General features: G+C 51.4%; 1 protein-coding gene across 2 annotated transcripts in view; it reads left to right on the forward strand.

Moving 5' to 3' along the window:
• The first annotated feature begins 888 nt into the window (after window positions 1-888).
• The window catches only part of pik3cb (phosphatidylinositol-4,5-bisphosphate 3-kinase, catalytic subunit beta), a 56,496-nt gene continuing 38,288 nt past the window's right edge, over window positions 889-19,096 (forward strand). Inside the window, exons 1-2 of one of the 2 annotated variants that reach the window (XM_029255425.1) lie at window positions 889-1,144; window positions 18,106-18,185. The gene's annotated coding sequence lies outside the window, so the exon portion shown is untranslated. Of the gene's footprint in view, window positions 1,145-18,105; window positions 18,186-19,096 lie in introns of those variants that run through there. The other variant, XM_029255426.1, reaches the window with a different exon arrangement.

Here is a 19,096-nt window from a genome sequence, read left to right on the forward strand (position 1 = left end):
CATATATATAATAGTGTAATAATAAGCTTGGAATAACTTTATTAATGGTTTGTGTATATGTTTGGGGTAATTTTTGAATGATCCTGGGTGACCAGGGACTGGATTTAAATGTATGGCAATGGCTTCTTCATTATCCCCGCCTTACAGACAGCATTTTTACGAACAATGTCGTGTTTTTTTTTTTTTTTTTCCTTCAAACACCCATTTATGTTTGTCTTTTACTGTACTGTACTCCACATCACACAGCGTAAAAGAACTGCAGCCCGACCGCTTTTACAACCGCAGCGGGGTCCACGTGTGTCGCTATTGATCAGCAGGTGACAGACAGTGAAACGTGACCGTGTGACGTCACCGCGCAACCGGTGCATTTTAATAGAGGATCGACGGAGCATCTGCCCCCCCCCGGGGATGTTATTTTTTACAGGCGTAGTGGAAGAAGCCAACTTCCCTCTTTGGAGATGCGACATTTCATAAACCGCACTGCGCACGGAGGCAGCGGTGTTCTCGGGGGCGCGTTAAACACAACACACACACACACACACACACACAACAGGTTACTGTGTCCGAGATCAGCAACGCTGGAATGTTGTATCGACTCTTAAATGTTACAGTATTAGAAAGAAGAACCGTCCCTTGGTGTCGTGTTTTTTTTGGGGGTTTAAAGGAGGATTACAAAGTTTGTGTTTCCGGGTGAAATCACAGCACCGCGGACTCTGCAGTGTGTCAGTGTGTGAGAGACAGAGGGAGGGAGAGAGAGGGAGAGAGAGGGTGAGGGGGAGGGTTCGCGCGGAGAGGGGGAGGGCGTTAGAGAGGGAGAGAGAGAGAGAGAGAGAGAGGGAGAGAGAAAAAGAGAGGGGGGGGAGGCCGAACGAGCCTGGGTGAGTAACACTCCGCCGTGCGCGTCCACCTTCCGATCAGTCGTGAACGCGGCTGCGGCGCCCACCTGCAACGCGGAGCGCGCGTGCCACTGAGTGCGTGTGTACGAGCGCGTAGCATGCGATCCGCGGACTGCTGCTGAAGGCGATCGAACTCCGCAAAACAGGCCGGTTCGGTTCGGTTCCGGGGGGTTCGGAGGAGCGAGCGGAGAGAAACGAGGGAGAAACTTCGTTCCGCGACATCCGAAGGTCCGAGTGAACTTGGAAAGGTGAGCAAAACCCCAGTGTGTGTGTGTGTGTGTGTGTGTGTGTGTGTGTCCCGATGTGTTCACGGACGGTGTTGTTGACCCCTGCCGCGTGTGTTTCTTACGTGGTTATACTTTGTACTCTCAGGCTGTGTGTTTGAACGCTCGTGGTGGCCGTTTGATACATTGTGTTTTCAGCACAGCGTGTTTGATACACTGTGTTCGTGAACAGTCACTGTGTTTGATACATACTGGCGTGATGGGGGTGTGGGGGGGCATGTCCCCCACGATGAGTGTATAATTCCTTTCAATATACTTATGATAGTATTTTAGTCCCTAATACCTGGTTAGTTGTTCTAGAGTTGATACACTGTGTGTGTGTGTTATACACCGGCTTTTGATGCGTTGTGGGTGTGTTCCGTGTCATTCTCGTGTGTGTGTTAGATACACCGTGACTGTGTGGACATATCCTCCGTGTGTTTGACTGGCACGTGTGTGAACCAACTGTGGCTCCAAAAAAAACGCTTCGAAATAAGGAACCGTGGGAAGGATCGGCGCGCCGACGTGATTTACCCTGTTTACTTTGTTTCCTTTCGTTTTACGATGCCTTGGATTCCTGTTGTTTTGGTGGCGATCAGTTTGCCGCGTGACGCAGGTACAGAAATATTACTGTAAGAGTCGCACTTTGCTCTGTTCTGTTGTGTGGAATAAGTCGGACTAGCAGTTGATTTGGGTTTTTGCAGAAGGAATTTATTTTTTTTCCTTTATTTTTTTATTTTTTTTTTTTTTAACCGCAGTCCAGGGATTCGGGGGTCCAAAGGCCCCTGAGGGTCTGTGGATGGATGGGTTTGGGGGGCTGTAAATAGCTCCCTTGCTTTCTTGGCAGAAGGAGTCAGGAAACAAGAGTTAGTATAAAACATCAGAATATGATCTTAATAATTGTGACATAATTCCAGAGGAAGGGGATCGAGATGATTTGAAATTAATCGATTGCAGTATTTCCTCTCATGAATTATGGACACTTTCCTGGGAGGGGTCCTGTTGGCTTTCACCACATTGTTAAAGGGGTCTGGGGTCTGGAATTAAGGATTTCAGAAGTTTTAGGGCTGGGGGGGGGGGATGTAGCAGTGTCCTGTTCTCTGGCCTTCCATACAGCTGCACCCCTGACAATGTCTGTCTTCTTTCTCTCTGTCCTGGTCCAACTTTTACACGCAGGCATTTCATACAATCCCCCCCCCCCCCCGCGTTGTGTGACAGCATGCCGCCGCCACCACCACTGCTTTTAAATCCCATTTAGGTTGGACGGGGGGAAATAGGCCGCAGTGTATTGACACACCCCGGTGGTTTATATTTAAACTAAACCCATTTGTCACACAGTCTGTGCAAGCGTTTGCGCCTGTGTGTGTGAGCGTGTTTGTGTGTGTTTTCACCGCCTCTCCTAGTGTCAAACACATGATGCAGATGCAGTCGTCGGATGCGGGACTCTACAACAGGTGTTTAGGGATCTCCCTGGCCAGACATGGCAGCGGATGCTCGCGCACCCTCCCTGCTGCTTTGCTTTGCCGGTATGTCGGAGTGTGTGCGCCGGCTCTCCGCCGAGAGGTCCTCGTTTACCCTGATTTATTATTTTCTTTCTCTGGTGTCATCTGGTCGTGATTCTGGCTGTCGGTAATGTGCACATCGCCGGAGCGCCTCTTAACCGCCTCCACGTTTGCCCCCCCCGTGGGCATTCTGTGCCAGAGGACTGGACTGTTGATAAAGCAGGACACACTTAATTGCTCGCAGTTGAGTGGAAAACCATATTTTCGCCTTGACGATTAGTGTCGCTGTGCTGAAATAGTGCGGATTGGAAAGAGCGGGGAGGTAAGAGGCCGCACGCCCATCGCTCCGGTGCTGCCGTTTTCACTCCCAATGTGTGCGAAACCTTCTCCTCTGCTTGTCTGTGCACGTCCACGCGCGGCTCCTCATCCCTCGCGCCGCCTCCTCCGCCGCTTTCCACGCTGCTCCCAGGTCAGTCGGCAAGCTGACACCCATTTATTTAAAAAATAAAATAAAAAAAACGCAAACAGCCAGAGGTTATGTGTGTTTGTGATATATGCGGAGCGCACAGCGTGTATCCCCCCCATCAGCATGTGACCCTGTGGTTAACCAGTGGTTCACACGTGGTAAATATGGTAATAGGCTCAGTGCAGGTCAATTAAAAGTACTGCCACGTCCATTCCCGTCACTTCGGATGGTCCCATCACCCCGAGGAGCTGTTTTCAGGTTCCCAGAAGTGGTGAGTTTATTTGTAAAACCTTGTGAACTCTGCCCTCCTGGTGGTGGGAGTGAGGAATTGCGCTCTAATACAGGGAAAAATAAAGAGGGGGGAGTGGTGAGGGGGGGCTGAAGCATCGGTTTTGTGAATCGGAGTCTGTGACCAGGCAGCATGTGACACTAAGTCAGTGGAACTGCAGTGTGTGTGTGTACACGGCAGATGCACTGAAATAGCCTGAATGATGTCAACGGTCAGATGACCGATCTCACAAAGTAGCCGGGAGGATGCCGGGGTTGGGGAGGGGGGTGATGATGTGCAGCACTCCCGATATCTCAATATTTACTCGTAGGGTATGGGGAGAGGTCAGGGGGTTGGAGCGAAGGGGTCTCTGAAAGGCCCGATTCTCTGGCCATGTGAAGGCTTTTGTGTTTTTGGAGAAGAAAGTATTTTTAGTTTCGCTTCTCGCACTAAAAAGAAAGAGAAAAAAAAAAAAGAGAGCGCGCACACATACAGATGTGTTTTATGGGGGCGTTCCTCTGCATCCCAAATAAAAGGTGGAGCTCCGTTCGCTGTGATATGACATTACCGTTGTTGTTGTTATTGATATTTCTATTAAGAACGGCACAGAGGTTGTTTTTGGTTTTCTGCCAGCAGGTGGGGTAGCGGTTAGAGCGGCCTCCTTTGGATTCAGGGGTCACGGGTTCGAACCCCACCTCCCGCTGCGGTACCCTCGAGCACGCTGCTTACCCCGAGTTGCCCCAGTAAAGTTACCCAGCGGGAGAAACGGGTAAATCATTGTAGGTAGTTTACCGTTATCAGTTGCTTTGGAGAACAACGGATATTAACATGACATATTATTGAGCGCAAATGGTTAAGGGCGGTTTTGAGGTCGAAGGTTCGTCCAGCTACGACGCCTTGATGAAACTAAGGCCCGGAGCAGGTGGCCCACGTGCCGAGCGACTCTTTCGCTTCCCCGAATGGCTGCTTTCTAAGCAGAATGAAAGAGTTTCTGAAATAATAGGCCCCGTTTCCCCTCCGTACCAGAGGGCGCGGTTCTGTTTTTGGCTCTGTCTTCTCTCCATCTCTTCACGCAGCTGGTGCTGCTCCCTTCGCGGTCAGCTTCCTGGGGCTCGGTAATGCTCCCCATTGCGAAAAGTTCCCCGTGTCTCTTTATTTATTCGTTTTATTTTTTTTTTTAAAAAAAGTCAGGTTTGACTCTGAAGTGCGGCACTCTGGGCGAGCTGATCGGCGGCCGTGAACGAGGATTGTGGTCAAGAGCGGTCGAGGTTTCGCCTGTTTTTGTTTCCGCGCACAGTGCCTTCGAACCATGAGAACAGGGTATCACGAGGGGCTGTGTGCCGTGGATCTCCCTGGGGTGTGTTCTGACCTTCCGGGGGCAGGCAGGCGGGGAGAGAGAGAGGGAAGGGGGGGGACGTTCGGAGGCTGGGACGCCAGTTGGAGCACTTTGTCGAATCCCACGGTGGGACCTACTGCTCGACTACCTGTGTTTGCGTGAGGAGGAGTGCAGAGTCAATTGCTTCACCACATCCTTTGTCTTGCTTCCGTTTTAGCCGCGGCCCCGTGCTGACCCTATCCTCGCTTCTCTGGTCCCCATCCCCACCCCTCCGCCCGTGACGGCCTGCAATGTGTGTGTCTGCGCAGGAAGCCTGGATCTTCCAGCTGTGACTGCTACCTATGTTTGGGTGTGTGGAGCGATCAGTGACCGTTTTGATTCCCTTCTGCAGCAAAATGGGGGGAGGGGGACTGATGCATTTATTAACAAGGCGCCCCCCCCCGAACCCCAGCTGTGTGCTTAGTGACGACTGGGGTGCGGTGGCGCCCATGAGACACCTGCTGCTTTCAGCAGGTGAACCTGTGAGCGGAGAGGGAGGTTGCTAGAAGTGGTGTTCTGGGGTGGGGGGTGGGGCTGACTCATGCTGATGCAGGATGGGAAGTGCTGACGAGTGTTTGGAGAGCAGGGGCTTGTGAGTAAAGCTCTGCTCCGACGCCTTTGTGCCAACAGTCCACACACTCACGTCTGACTAATCCTGGCTGTGCGGCAGTGCTGGAAACTTCCGTTGGAGCAGCGACGAACCCCCCCCCCCCCCCCCCGGTTCGCTCACCTGTTCGAGCGCGGCAACGCCCACCCAGGCGACTCCGTCTGTCCGCTGCGCCTTGTACGCCCTCGATCGTCCGTGATGCGCTTTGTTTTGACAGGTGTAAAAACACTTCAGAACTGAACAATTAATTTTTAACCCGACTGCACTTTTTTTTTTTATTTTTTTAAAGTACTGTGAATGTGACTCAGTCTGTTAGGAAGGTAACAAAAGTTCCACGCTTTAAACTCAGTGTTATTTACCCATTTACACAGCTGGGTAATTTTACTGGAGCACTTTAGGGTAAGTGCCTTGGTCAAGGGTACTAGAGGAGTACGTGAGATTTGAACCAGCAACCTTCTGGTCCTCTGACCGCTACGCTACCAGAAACACCTCCCTAGCTGGGGAATAGGCTGGTTCTACAGAAACACTCAGATTTAGCGGTTGGTTCCTCTTCTGCTGTCCGTCTGTACTTCCTGTTACGAAGGGGCAGAGCGATCGCACCGCACCCCCCTCCACACCCATCCACTGGCTGGTTGGCCAGCTGGCCCCGCTTAGCGCAACATCGCTGTGGCGGCGAGGGGATCGGCACGGAGACCGGGCCGTCGGCAGGCGCTGCAGAAACGGGAAGCGGCGAGGCGCGGCCGGGCCCCGAGAGCGAGGCCCCCCGAGACAAACCGCCTGACGGAATGCTCCGGAACCTGGAGCGGCAAGACCGGACCTGTCGCAGAATTCGAGGCACGAAAGTCGGAGAGAGAAGGTGGGAAAGACGGAGGGGCCCGCGTCTCGTCGTCTGAGCCGTAGCCCGGAGGTGCAGCATCTTTGTGTCACCCGAGACGTCGCTCTCACCTTCTCGCCACGGTCACGCTGGCGTCTCTAGGACTCGCTTTCCAGCGGCCTGCGTGCTCTGCACTGCGTCGGGTGGCCGCACCACGCACGTGCGCCTCTCTCCTTCCCCTTCCTCATCGCTCACATTCTCCTCCTCTCGTCTTGCTCAATTTCATTTCCCCTCACAAGCACTTGAAAAAAGTGTGTGTGGTTTCACCTCGCCTTGCGTGGAAGAATCCGGCGTATCGATGGCAGACCATACGAGGTCGTTGCCGGTGGATCGTAGCGCGTTGCCGGTGTCTTCTTGCACCGTTTATTGACGCGGCTCGTGTAGGAGTGCTCCGATGTCCGCCCACATGCGCCGCGCAGCCTTTCGGGCGCCCTCTCTCTGGGCTGCGAAGTCTGTCGGGCACGTGTCGGCGATCGCAGACCCGAGCTTGCGTGGCGATCGGCCGCGGTTCTGCAAACGCCGATCCCATCGCAGCACGCGCACTTCCTGTTTGTGCATCATTATCTCCTCGTGAGGCCTGATGTGTGAGGACGAGCAGGGAGAAGAGGCCAGCTCCGGGGGAGCGTGTAGAAACCCAGATCGACAGCCTTCGGGGCTAGTTGAGAAGTCACACCCGGTCCCTCTTGTTCCGTTACCTTGTTGTTAGGATGGGGGTCGGATCCGACGTGCTCTGAAACGAAGGATTCTTGCCGTCTTTCTCCGCCTCTCCCGTTCTCCCGGAACACGATGGAGCCGAACGGCAGGAGGCTTCAGTTGAGTATGTTCGGGATGGATGGGACGTGGACCATGTTGGCTCGGGTGCAAGAGAGGTCGTGCTTGGTCGGTTCGGCTGGACTTGGTGGCCCCATCTGCCCTCGGAGCGATGAGGATGTCTGGCTGCAGTAGGAGAGCGGTGGTACGCTTTACGATCCCATAAAGTCCCTACTGCCGTGGCTTGAATAGGAGGGCGGTCATTGTTGCTCATGACTGGGCTCTTTGTACACGCCGGCGTGGCGCAGTAAGGCATCCCGAGGCAGGGGTCCGTAACGGACGAGGAGAAATCCGTCCATCCCACACGAGGAGAAAGATGGGCCATTTCTCCATGTTATGCAAGAGAGGAGCAAAGTTTCCATGTTCTTCAGCTGCTCCTGCAGCGAAACGAAGGCCTTCGTGCCTAGTGCGAGATGCATAACCGTTCGTGTGGGAAGCATCATCCTACAAGGCTCACGATGCGGAATGGGATATTTTTTTTTTTTTGCTCGATTGTTCACTTGTTGGTGTGAAGGCAGTAAGTTTACATTAGAGTGGGACTTTGGCCCCTATGCAGTTGTGCGGAAGTGTCACCGTGCCCCTCCCCCATCCCGGCCCTACCCTGCCCAGCAGGAAGCGGGACCTTTGTTCTGTAATGCAGGAGAAGGTGACTTATTAATGCCCTGGCTGCCCCCCACCCCCCATAGACCTTTGTGCTCCAGGGCTGGTCAGCTCTGGATCTTGAAGGTCGTTCTAACAATTGCCTCTATAGATAGGGCGTCTTCTACGGGTTCTACAGATGAGTTGACTCCGGAGACTATATCTGGACACGGGAGGTTGTGGGGACCGTTCCTCATATAAAAATGTACTTTATTATCTGGTTCCTCTTCAAAACTTTGCTCTTAGTTACCGTTTCTCTTCGACTTCCCGCGTGGCGTCTGCGTTAGTGCTTCGGCCCCCAGAATGCCGCTGCTGTGTTTGCGTGGCCCCGGGATTTATTTGCTGCATTTGTTTTGGACTCTCTAGCGTTCGCGGCGGCTCACGGCGTGAAGTGCGTCCCTTGTTTACGCCGGCCAGAATCCCCTGCGGGCAGCGCCGGGCGCTTACGCGCAGAGAATAGCATCGCTTAATGTGTTTGTTTGCTACTCTCTGTCGTCATGTGATCCTGTTGGGTCCTGAAAAGGAGCACTGAAGTGGAAGGGGGACTGGCCTTTTGCTCCCGTTGATGGATCTCCAGCTTTCATTGAAAGAAAACTCGAGCGCTTCCGCTTCCTGACATCTCCAGTGTTGTTTTTTTTTTGAGGGTAAATCGTGGATTTTAACAAGACGGGACCTCCGACCCTGGGAACTCCTCAGCTGGAATTCCACGCGGAAGGTCTCGAAGGTGGGCTCGGAGACCTTTGATCCTGTGGAACTTCTCTGATGACACCTCGCATCTCCGTGGGCGGCGCTCCTCTCCTCTGCGGACCCGCAGCTCCACCGTGCAGGGTATCCTTAGGACCCCCGGTGTGCGACGCAGCCCAGCCAGGCGGTCCGATCAATCGCAGCCGAAGGCTTTTAGCTCGGTTTCCTGCGAGGAACATTAGCGCTTCATCTGCTCGTCCCTCCTTCCGCTTGATGTCTCATACAGGACCGATGCGCGGTAGGGATGTGGGTCAAATCATTTGCCTGTCTATCAGCATAGCTGCTCCCCTCACCCCCACCCATATGCAATGGGACCTCGTCAGCCATCCACGCGGGTCCTGGTGGGTCAGAATCACTCCGTTCATCACACCGGGATCTGCCGTACAAAATGTCCCTGGGTCCCCTTTTTCCCAGCATGCCTCAGTCACCGCGGCACTTGTTCCGTTGGGAGTCGATCCCTGAGCTTTCCCATGCCCGCATCCAGGGTGGGTGTGGCTGCTTTTAGATCAGCCTTAGCCTTTAAAAGTCCCCATTTAAGTCATTAAGTGGATAATGACTCCCAGCCATCTCATTCAGCGATGCATTAATTGAAATGTAAATGCAACAAACGCAGGCTGAAGTTCCTGGAAAACTGCAGCACGCTTGCATTCCTGCACTCCCATCAGTTCCCAGCTGCATGTACATTTATCTTGTCGAGTGACTCTGGTAGTAATGAAGCAATCTTCTTGCCTGGGTACATGTGGGGATGAAAGTAACACATCAAGATGGGATAAGATGAGGTAATGTGTAAAGGGATCCAACAAGCTGTTAAGCAAGGTAGTAAAGAGGTCTGTCAGGGTGGTCCTTGGAAGCCAAAAGTGTGCTTGATGTTGTCCAAGTCCTTTTGATAAACCGAGTCGGTTTCTTCACTTCTTAACGTTATGCTATATCTGTGCATTTTAAAATCAGGTGTGCGACTGTTTTGATTTTAGTCGCCTTTTTTGATTTTAGTCGACTATTTCCTCTTTTTTTTTTTTTTTTTTTTTTTTTTTTGTTGCCTTTGTTTTTGTCAGCTTTTGTCACTTAAATTTTTATTTCAGCCACTTTTACTTTAGCTGCTTAAATTCTTTGTCCGTCCATCCGTTGTCAACAACCGCTTGTTCCGAGCGGGGTCGCGGCGAGCCAGAGCCTAACCCGGCAGCCCAGGGGGGAGAGGACACACCCAGGACGGGACGCCAGTCCATCGAAAGGCAGCCCACGCAGGACTCGAACCCCAGACCCAGCACACAGTGGGCACCGGCTGAACCTGCCGTGCCGCCACAGCCCCCTACTTAAATTGTTTTGTCGCCCTTATGGAGTCTGACTGAAAAGAACTTGAGCGGCTAATTTTTTTTTTTTGTTTTAATTTTGAGATATAACAGTACGGTTTGGATAAAGATCGCATGTTTGCTGCGCAGTTTAGAAATGTCAGTGAAAACGGAGTGTACGTGAGGAGGTACAGCTGATAGGAGGAGGGTACCATGACGGTTCTGGTATCTCGGTAGACAGAGGATAGGGAGGATGTTCCATAGCTGCTTGGGCAGGACCGCGATGATCTGCTTGGCATTCCACAGATTCCGAGATCATTCGGCTCAGGAGTGAAACGAAGCGGGAAGGAGTCCGTGTCCATCCGAATCGCGTCAGCCGTTGGCATGTTTGGAGGTAGCACTCTGGCGACCTCCTGACCCCTGACCTGGGGAGCTGGGCACGACAGCCGCGTGGCGCGTTACGCCTCCACGTGTCGCCCGCTGCGGTGATCCCGCTGTTCCGCCCGCAAGGAGTTTTTGTTTTTCTCCGAGTGCGGACAAACAAAGGTCAATTATTTGTTTTGCAGACGTAACTGGAGCTGCATTTTCTGCGCTCTGAGCTTGGGCCTCCCGCGGCTGTTCCCGGGCCCGTCCGGAGCGCGTCCCGTTGAATTTTAAAGGGTGCGCCCGGCTCGCCTGTCTCGGATGGTTTCGTTTATTTGTGCAGCGCACGCCCTTTTCCAGCAGAGCTGTGGAAGATTTTTCTCGATTCGAAGGCTGTCAGGTGAAGTGCCTTCCTTGAATGTCCTGCAGCAGCCCTGTTTTCAGCATCTTGGTGGGTAAGACTTGGGAGTCAAAGTGGAAATGACCATGTCATCATGTTAATGGCACTTAGGGTCTCAAACTCCCTGTTGGGTGGGGGGGGTGGGAACCGAGCATTTTGTTCCAGGACACAGAGAGCCAGAGAGCACTCGAGCTCCTGGGTGGCTTGCAAGCGAGAGTGTGTGCGAGGGGGGCAGGGCCGGTCGGGTGGGCTTTGATCCCGCTTGACGTCGTCGTCGTCAGTCGTTTGGAGAGCGAAGCACATTCTTGGCATTCCTGAAGCTGGACGACAGGCATGGGGGGGCAACTGGAGCTGAGCGGAGACAAAGAGATGAGAGACGAGGGAAGCGGGAGTGATATGGGGTCCGAAGGGGGGGACCCCCCCCCAGAGTGAACTATTCTGGGCTGGAGGATGTTCTTCGTTAAATGGCACATTTGCAGTAGAACCGTCGACGTATTTCTGCTGGTTTTTACTTCCGGTTTCGCGAGCAGGTAATTCTTACGGAGGGTATTTGAGTACTCGGAGAAAAGGCGGACAAACCCCTGGCTGCGTGGAGGTTTGCGGTGATCGTCAGGCTCTGCAGGATGCTGGCAGGCTGTGACCGAAAGCGACCGATGTTCCATCCTCAGGTGAAGACAACGCCTGCGTCAGCTTGCTCCTGCATAAATATTCGCATCCTAATCCTGTGTTTGCAGTTTGCTTTTATTAACACAAAATGACATTTTTGCACCAGAGTGTGATGCAAGATATCTTGAGATATAAAATACAGAGAATACCCTACAGAATAAATAGGAAGAGCAAATAAGTGTAGTGATTACAGCTGCTGCCTCTGGGCTCCAAGGTAACTGGTTCGAATCCCACCTCCTGCTATAGCACCCTTGATCAAGGTCCTTGCCTTCAGTTACTCCAGTTTAAAAAAAAAAAAAAAAAAAAAAAAAATGCCCAGTTGTGTAAATGGGTCAAAAAATAAGTATCTTTACCCTGTAGGTCGCTTTTGAGAAAAGTGTGAGCTAAATGAATAAATGTAGTTAATATTGTCACTGGTGCAGGACAAGTCCTGGATTGTGGAAGTGTGTAAAGGGTTCGGGGGGGGGGCAATGCAATTAAACCAGAAGAGTACAGCACTTGGTGAAAAGGCCCTGACGGCTGAAAAGGTTGCAATGGATATAGGACGGAGCCGCCCCTCAGTCAAGGGGGTCTATCTGCTAGTCCGTCCTTGTGCCCCTCCAGGTTTGTCTTTTTGCTCGTCCTTGTTGGACACTCATCTGCTCGTTGCTCTCCTCTCCAGCAGGACGCCGGCGGAGCGGAATTGAGAGCTCGCTCTCGAACAGCCCGAGATCCCGATTCCGGTCTCTTCCACGATCCCTCCCTCCCTCTCCCCGCCGGGGCAGGAAGCCGTATTTACCTCTCCTGCGTCTTCACCTGTCCTCCCGCGACTTGCTGGAGGACAGAAGGGCGCGTGAGTGTGCGAGCAGGTCTGCGGAAGCCGTGGCCCCGGGCCGCGGTTTTTCCAGCTTGTTTGCATACTGATAAGGAAAGCAGTGGGTGTGTGTCTGTGTGAGATCTCCTCTGGGGGAGGGTGTGTTGTCCAGGGAGACCTACGAGGCTCTCGGGGCCCTTTTGTTAAAGCCGTGAACTCGGCGGGGAGCTCCGTAGGTGGCGAGACCCTGAAACAATCCGGTTCTTTCCAGGCCAAAGCCCAGCCCGCAGGGGCTCGCTTTCATTATTCGAAAAAGTCCCCCAGCGGCGAACGTGGAATAGAGGCGCGGGGTAAATGGTGTTATTTTGGTGCCGGGTTAAGCAAATAATGTGGGCATTCAGACCCGCGGCCCGCAGCGCTGCCCCGAACTGCGCTATTGCTGCGTCTCGGTAGGTCGGCCACCGCCGGCGCCGCAGCCGCCTCGCGTAAACTGTAAGTCACCCTGAACGAGGGCGTGCGCGGAGCAGCGCGTGCGTGACGTAATATTGTAAACAGGAGGCCACAGGACATCGGCGAGCCGCCGCAGGAAGTGGGTGCCAGGGGTGGGGAGGGAGCGAGGCGGAGCTTCTCCCATTCCGGAGCGGAGCGCGTTGTCCGAATTCCTAAAGAGGTTATCAGATTTGGGAGGAGACTGTGTGACGGGGGGTGTGGGGGTGTGGGGTGATCAGCACCCGCATGACAAAGCGATAGAGCCGCGTGGCTGTAAGGCACCGAGGCGGGGGAGGTAATGCCCGGCTGTCCCGACGCGGCCCCGGGTGCCGAGCGAAAGGCCTCTGTCTACGCAAGCCTCCGCGCTCCGAGGCGCAGCAGCAGCCTCTGCGCCGGGCCAGCTGTGCGTCATCGCAGCCTCGGCGACGAGTCCTGGTGCTCATTGTGCATTGTGCTCATTGTTCCGCCTGCTAACAAGTCCGTTTTGTTCGTTTCGCCGTCACCCCCCCCCCCCCTTCGTTCGGTGGCCATTTTTAGGGAGATGTTCAGATGTGTTAAAGTTTTTAAAAAAAAAAAAAAAAAAAAAAAAAAAAAACCCTCACTGTATCTTTCCTACTGCGACTGCCTAAGATGGATCACATTGCATTTATTTCTTTATTTATCGATTTGGGTGAATTGCACTTTCAGAAACTGATCAGTTCACTTCCTGCATGAGGGTTTGTTCCTAATTTAGCCCTTCGCTCTCGCGGTGATGCGGCAGTTCTTGAAAGATGAGGAAATCGAGAGACGCTGCTCAGCTTGGCGAAGCGCGATGCGGTTTGAGGTGCGGAGTTGCAGCGAAGGCGACCCCCTCCGAGTCGCGCCTCCGAGGCTTTGCCGGCTGTGCGGGGAGGGGCCGTTGGAGTCCCCGCCCCTAAATCATCTTTTAAATCTTTTTTCAATCATTTATGTGGCACCTTTCTCTAAAGCAACTTGCAAAACACCCCGGTACTTAAAACTATTTACCCGGTTTTACACCAGGATAATATTTACCGTGTCATAGGAGTTTTATTCGAACCTGGGTTCTTTTGCTTGCTCTAATCATCTTGCTACGGGTTGATCTCAAAGACCAACAGGAAGCACAGTTGTCAGAGTCATTTCTTATCAGCTGTTGGACCCGGGTTTGAAAGTCCCTCCTACAGAACCGTTGATTAAGGCTGTTGTGGTTATTTGCCGAGAGGTCAACGCCAACTCGTCGTGACCGGAGTCCCTCTAGAAAGTTCTGTCCTGCGCTTATATCCTTAGTGTCAAAAGGGTTGCGTCCGTTACCGCTGCGATTGTCCGTCCATCTGGTTGCTTCTCATCCTCTACCTCTTTGTCCTCCAGTTTTTCCAAGCATCGCTGTCTTTTGGAGAGAATCCAATCTTCTCAAGATGTTTCCAAAGCATGCCATCCTCGGTCTCAGCATTTGTGCTTCCAGTGGCAATTCTGGCCCCGGTTCTGGTTTGGTCCAACATCCACCCGTGTTCCTGGCTATCAATGGTGTCCTTCAAAGCCTCTTTCAGAATCGCATGTCAAGTCCTCAAGTCCATGGCTTTCCTGTCCTGCTTTCTTAGTGTAGAGCTTTCATATCTACACTGTATTACAGAAACTACCTTCGACAGTTTTGGTGGACCTTTCTTGTGGATCCATCAGCGCATTTGAAGACCTCTTCCAGATCTTTCATGGCAGTGATCAAGACAGTTGATTGAGGTAGTTTGGTTTGATTCCCAATCAAATCATTATGTAACGCTGTAAGCCACCTTGGACAAAGGCATCAAGTAATGGCTAATAAAAGTAATAATGTGTGAAAGTTTGCGCCGGTGCATCACGCTGGTACCTCAGTCTCAAACTGCGTTGCGCTGTCATCGTTGATCTACAGTTTGTTGGCCAAGGTGTGCTCTCAAGCAGGGAAGCAGTGCTGTGTGCTGTATCGGATACTTCAGGGATAATAATCTCATAATTCATACTGTGAAGTTTTACAAGCGGCCGCGAGCGTCACGTCGGCTCCTCGAGAACCAACATTGAGGTCACCGGTCGCCCAGACTGTTTGTTTGCTCCCTGTTTTCTCTGCTCTGCTGGGTCACGCCCTTGTAAACAAGATAATGCATCTTTGCTTGCAGGAATGTCCCGGTAGGGGCCAGAGCCTCAGCTACAATCTCTCATTCTCTCTCTCTCTCCCACACACACACACACACACACACACACACACACACACACACACACACACACACACACACACGTACGTCACTGAAGTGCTTTACCATATGTCCTGTGCAAGCTCTGCATAGCCATCTCTGAAGTTTATTTCTCTAAGCCATTCTTTGAAGATGGCCCAAGTTGTGTTTCACATCTTACCGTTTCTTCTCGTGCCACGAGGAAGCGCTTAGCAGTGAGTGTGGTAAATGTGCGCCGCACATTGTACTGCTTTTACATTTAGTTCTGTTCATTTGGCAGATGCTTTTCTCCAAAGTGGCCTCCGACTCAGAGTAAACAAAAGTGCATCTCGCCTACAGATGCCGATACGTGATTCGCAAAGTACGGTCGCTTAGTCTAATACCACGGTTTAAGCAGCATACTTTACAGAGGTAGTTCTATGTAAAACTTGTAAGGAGTTCAATATATGGGGCCGATAGGTGATCAAGAGAGAGATGGCTCCAAAAGAAGGTTTTGGGACTCTTTTGTGAATGTTGAGTGGGATTCAGCAGCTCTGAGGGAAAGGGGGAGATAATTTCCCCACCTTTTTTTTGGGGGGAGGGGCTTCCTATGTGTCGGACCACGAAGATGTGGATCAGCATAGCATGTTTTTTGGGTTAAGGAGTGATCAGGTCCTCTAGGTCCTGTTGTGCAGATCCTTTGACGTTGTGGTAGACTGTAACCCATAGTCCTGAACTTGACCAGGGCAGCTATAGGAAGCTGCTGGGGAGAGACACGTGCCTTTATGATTCTGTTTATGCTTCTGTCTGCGTATGCTTCTCTTTTACACCGTGAACTGAGCATTGTGTGGAAAAAGGTACCTGTGCGATAATGGCTCTCGTGTACCGTTTTCTCACGGAGGGGAACATTCCTGCTTCCTGAGACAATGCGGCTATAGTTGGACGCTCGGCGCACCTGCGTGTTTGTTTAGCTGCGAATGAATGGCACGGCGGGAACTGGTGCCGCACATGGGGAACTGTACCTGTGGAAGTTCCCAGGCAGGTGCGCGACACACGAGAGCATTGTGCCCCCGGAGACGCGACGGGATGGCGTGTCGTACTGTGCGGCACCGTATATGGACAGCGGGCAGCGCAAAGGAAGGCAGGAAGGAGCTTGAAAAAGACCCACACACACAAAGTGCTACAGTATTGTATATTACATTTAGCTTGTCACATGCTTTCACCAGTGATTTACAGCGCTGAGCTATTTTTACACTTTTACCCATTCGTACAGTTGGGTAAGTTTTACTATATCAGTTCCGCATACCTTGATCAAGAGTACTGCTGCAAGAGACGCCTGTGTGATCTTGTCCTTTGAGTCCAAAGGCAGCTGCTCTAGCCACTGCGCCACCTGCTGTCCCAGGTCTTTACAAGGTGTGTAAAGACACAAAAACAAGGTGTTTTCTGAGCTGGAGCACTGATAAGGAATCAGTCTGCAATAGTATGAGGCAGCAGGTGGGGTGCTGGTAAGTGCCTCCTCTAGAATCCCAACTCCTTCTGCAGTCTTCCTGAGTAAATACAGTGAAAATTACTCAGCTGTAAAAATGGGTAAATCAGTGTAAGTAGCTCAGTATTTTAAGTCACTTTGGAGAAAAGCATCAGCTAAATAGATAAATGTAGATGTGCTCATCCCCACTGACACTTATAAACTGAAGATGCTGATTGTGAGGTCTGTTCTCGAACCCAGAGTGATGTGGCAGAAAGCTCACACATGTACACACTCATGCTGGTTGTTTAAAACATTAACCAGCTCTTATCACAGACTGTTAATAGGGTGATGGATCATTGATGGGGAGGCTTTTCTCTTGTGTGTGTGGCTTTGTGTGTTGGCTCTTTACCAGATGCCCGCACTGTGTGCGTGCGTGTGTGTGTGTCAGGAGAGAGCGATAACACCACCTACAATGAGGCTGACAATTCAGCCAGCAACCAATGAATGCCCCGGTACCTTGGGTCATCCAGGTCACAGGTAATTCTGGACTCCGCCCACTTGGCTCCGCCCACTGCCCACCTTCAGCACACAGTCTCAACTCAAGGGAAAGGGACTCCAGAGCAGGGAGCAAGTCATCCATTGAGCTGAATCACATCAGAGATTCACTGATTCTCATTTGAATTAAATTACCGACTTCAGGTTTATAGTGTCTCAATAATCATATATTCGATAGTTCTATGGTTTTAATAACCTGAAGGTGCTAAGGTTCAGAACTTGAATGTATTGTAGACACTCAAGGTGGAGCTATTCATATCACCCCTTTATCAGACCACAGTTCAATAAAGTTTTCCTTTAAAATCAGAACTGCATATGAGAATTCGAGACCTAAATCAAGACCCCCCAACGGAACAGCAGTGAGCATCCCAACCGCCCTAGAGAAGGGTTCCCCAATTGTGCTGTACACTGGAAGACGCTAGAAACCATGCCATCAACCCCCCTCTCCCACAGAACTCCAGTTAAAAGTATTTGATTTTCAAATTTTGTTTTGAACAAGACGCGACCTCAGTAGGGATTTCAGTTCGTGAAGAGAAATTGAACATCTAATGTTGAAATGTTGACTTATGGAGCTGAGCATATTGTCCGTTATTGGAGATAAAGCCCTTCGCTACGGGATTGAGGTATTATTCACAAATAAAAATACTATAAAAAACCTAATGAAAATGTTCACCTTGAGTTCCTATAATAATAATAATACAGATCTATTGCAGTGCTCCAGGCCATGTATGTTAAATTTAGATTTATTTAATCATGTAACTTTCTCAGAACTGACCAATAGAATAGGGAAGGAAAATCTAGTAAAATCACTGTTAGTATGATAGTAATAAATAGAACTGTATTAATGCCAACATGGCAACAATTTTAATAATATTACAAGACAATTTTTATTTTCTCTCAAGGATTATTGTAGTGTAATTATTTTACATTCTCTTGCTTTTACATTAATGTATGTGTTCAGAGCCACGGCTGGTGCATCACCGGGCAGTTCGTCATGCAGATTGATATTAATTATGATATGACGGCGGAGATGGAGGGTACAGTACGGTAGTTGATGGCGTACAGGAGCACATGAGCGCACACACAGACATATCCTGGTGCATCTGGCTCGTCGCATCCTGCATACTGATGAACACACATTCCCGTTCGTGGCAAAGACTGAGCACTTAGCAGGGCCACTGCTGAATCAGGCTTTTCCAGAAGCATCCGTGGCCGCGACAGGTCATGATTTCCTGTTCTCATCCAACACCGGAACCGGCGAGCACGTGCGGCGTTCTTGCAGGGGGGGTGGTGGTGGATGTTGAATGTCTGCTGACCAGACTACATCCTCAGCCCTGTGCTCCTCTTGTCTTCCTGTCCCCACACACACACACACACACACACACACACACACACACACACACACACACACACACACACACACACACACTCTCGCATCTCACTCTGCCCCCTCCCCTTTTGTTACAGATGCTGAACACACCCAACGCCTTGCTCGTCCTAACCTTGGGGGAGTGTGCCAGGAAGTAACCATCTTAAGGTGGCATCAGGTAAGCGGAAGAGGGCGTGTGAGCATATGTGGGTGCGCACGCGCGCGGGTCTCTTGTGCGGTTGTTGAAGTGGGAGCAGCTTCTGGCTGCATAAGACTTTGAGACAAGGAGAGAGGACAATGCTTCTTGGCAACGTCCAGCAGGTGGCGCAGTGGTTAGATCTTCCACCCTTGGACAAGCTAATATACGGTAAATGTAAACTGTGTCGTCGGGTAGCGTGTGTCGGTTTGGTCTCGGTGCCTGGTGGCAAATTCTGCCCCGAACTCCAGGCCTGGTGAGGTTTGGAATATGAGGAACGGGGTTGTTACGCCTGACATGTGGGGGTGGCGGCTTTGCTCCGGCAGCCGCGGAGCGCTGGACGTCTTCGCGAGAAGTGTGTTTTGGGAAGTGATCCCCACACGCTTATCTCTGTACGGTTATAATTGGCTATGGTGTGACAGCAGGAAAGGGAAGTTGGCGGCCTTCCTATAAGCGTTGCGTGTGGGTGCGCTGGGCGCGTTCCTGGAATACGCTGCGGTCTCTGGGGACTCCGACCCAAAACCATCCATTCGCGCTCCTGCCGTTTCATCGGGGAAGAGAGGCAGCCGCTTTACCGTGCTACTGTTTGATCCTTCGCTGATTCCCAACGCGTTGAAGCCTCATTACGCTGGATATGGGGCAGCCGGTTGTAGAGTGGTTACAAGGAGTCAGGTTCAAATCCCTCACTCCTGCTGTAGTACCCTTGATCAAGATACTTACCCTGAATTGCTAAGGTAAAAATTGTCCAGTAGTATAAATGGGTAAATCAGCATGAGCAGTTTTTAGTATTGCAAGTTTACATTAACATTTATCAGACACTTTTCACCAAAGCGACTTCCAGTGAGCTCTATGTAGTGTTATCAGCCCACACACCTTATTCACCGCGGTGACTT

This window comes from Scleropages formosus, chromosome 10, assembly GCF_900964775.1.
Source record: "Scleropages formosus chromosome 10, fSclFor1.1, whole genome shotgun sequence".
Lineage (NCBI taxonomy): Eukaryota > Metazoa > Chordata > Actinopteri > Osteoglossiformes > Osteoglossidae > Scleropages > Scleropages formosus.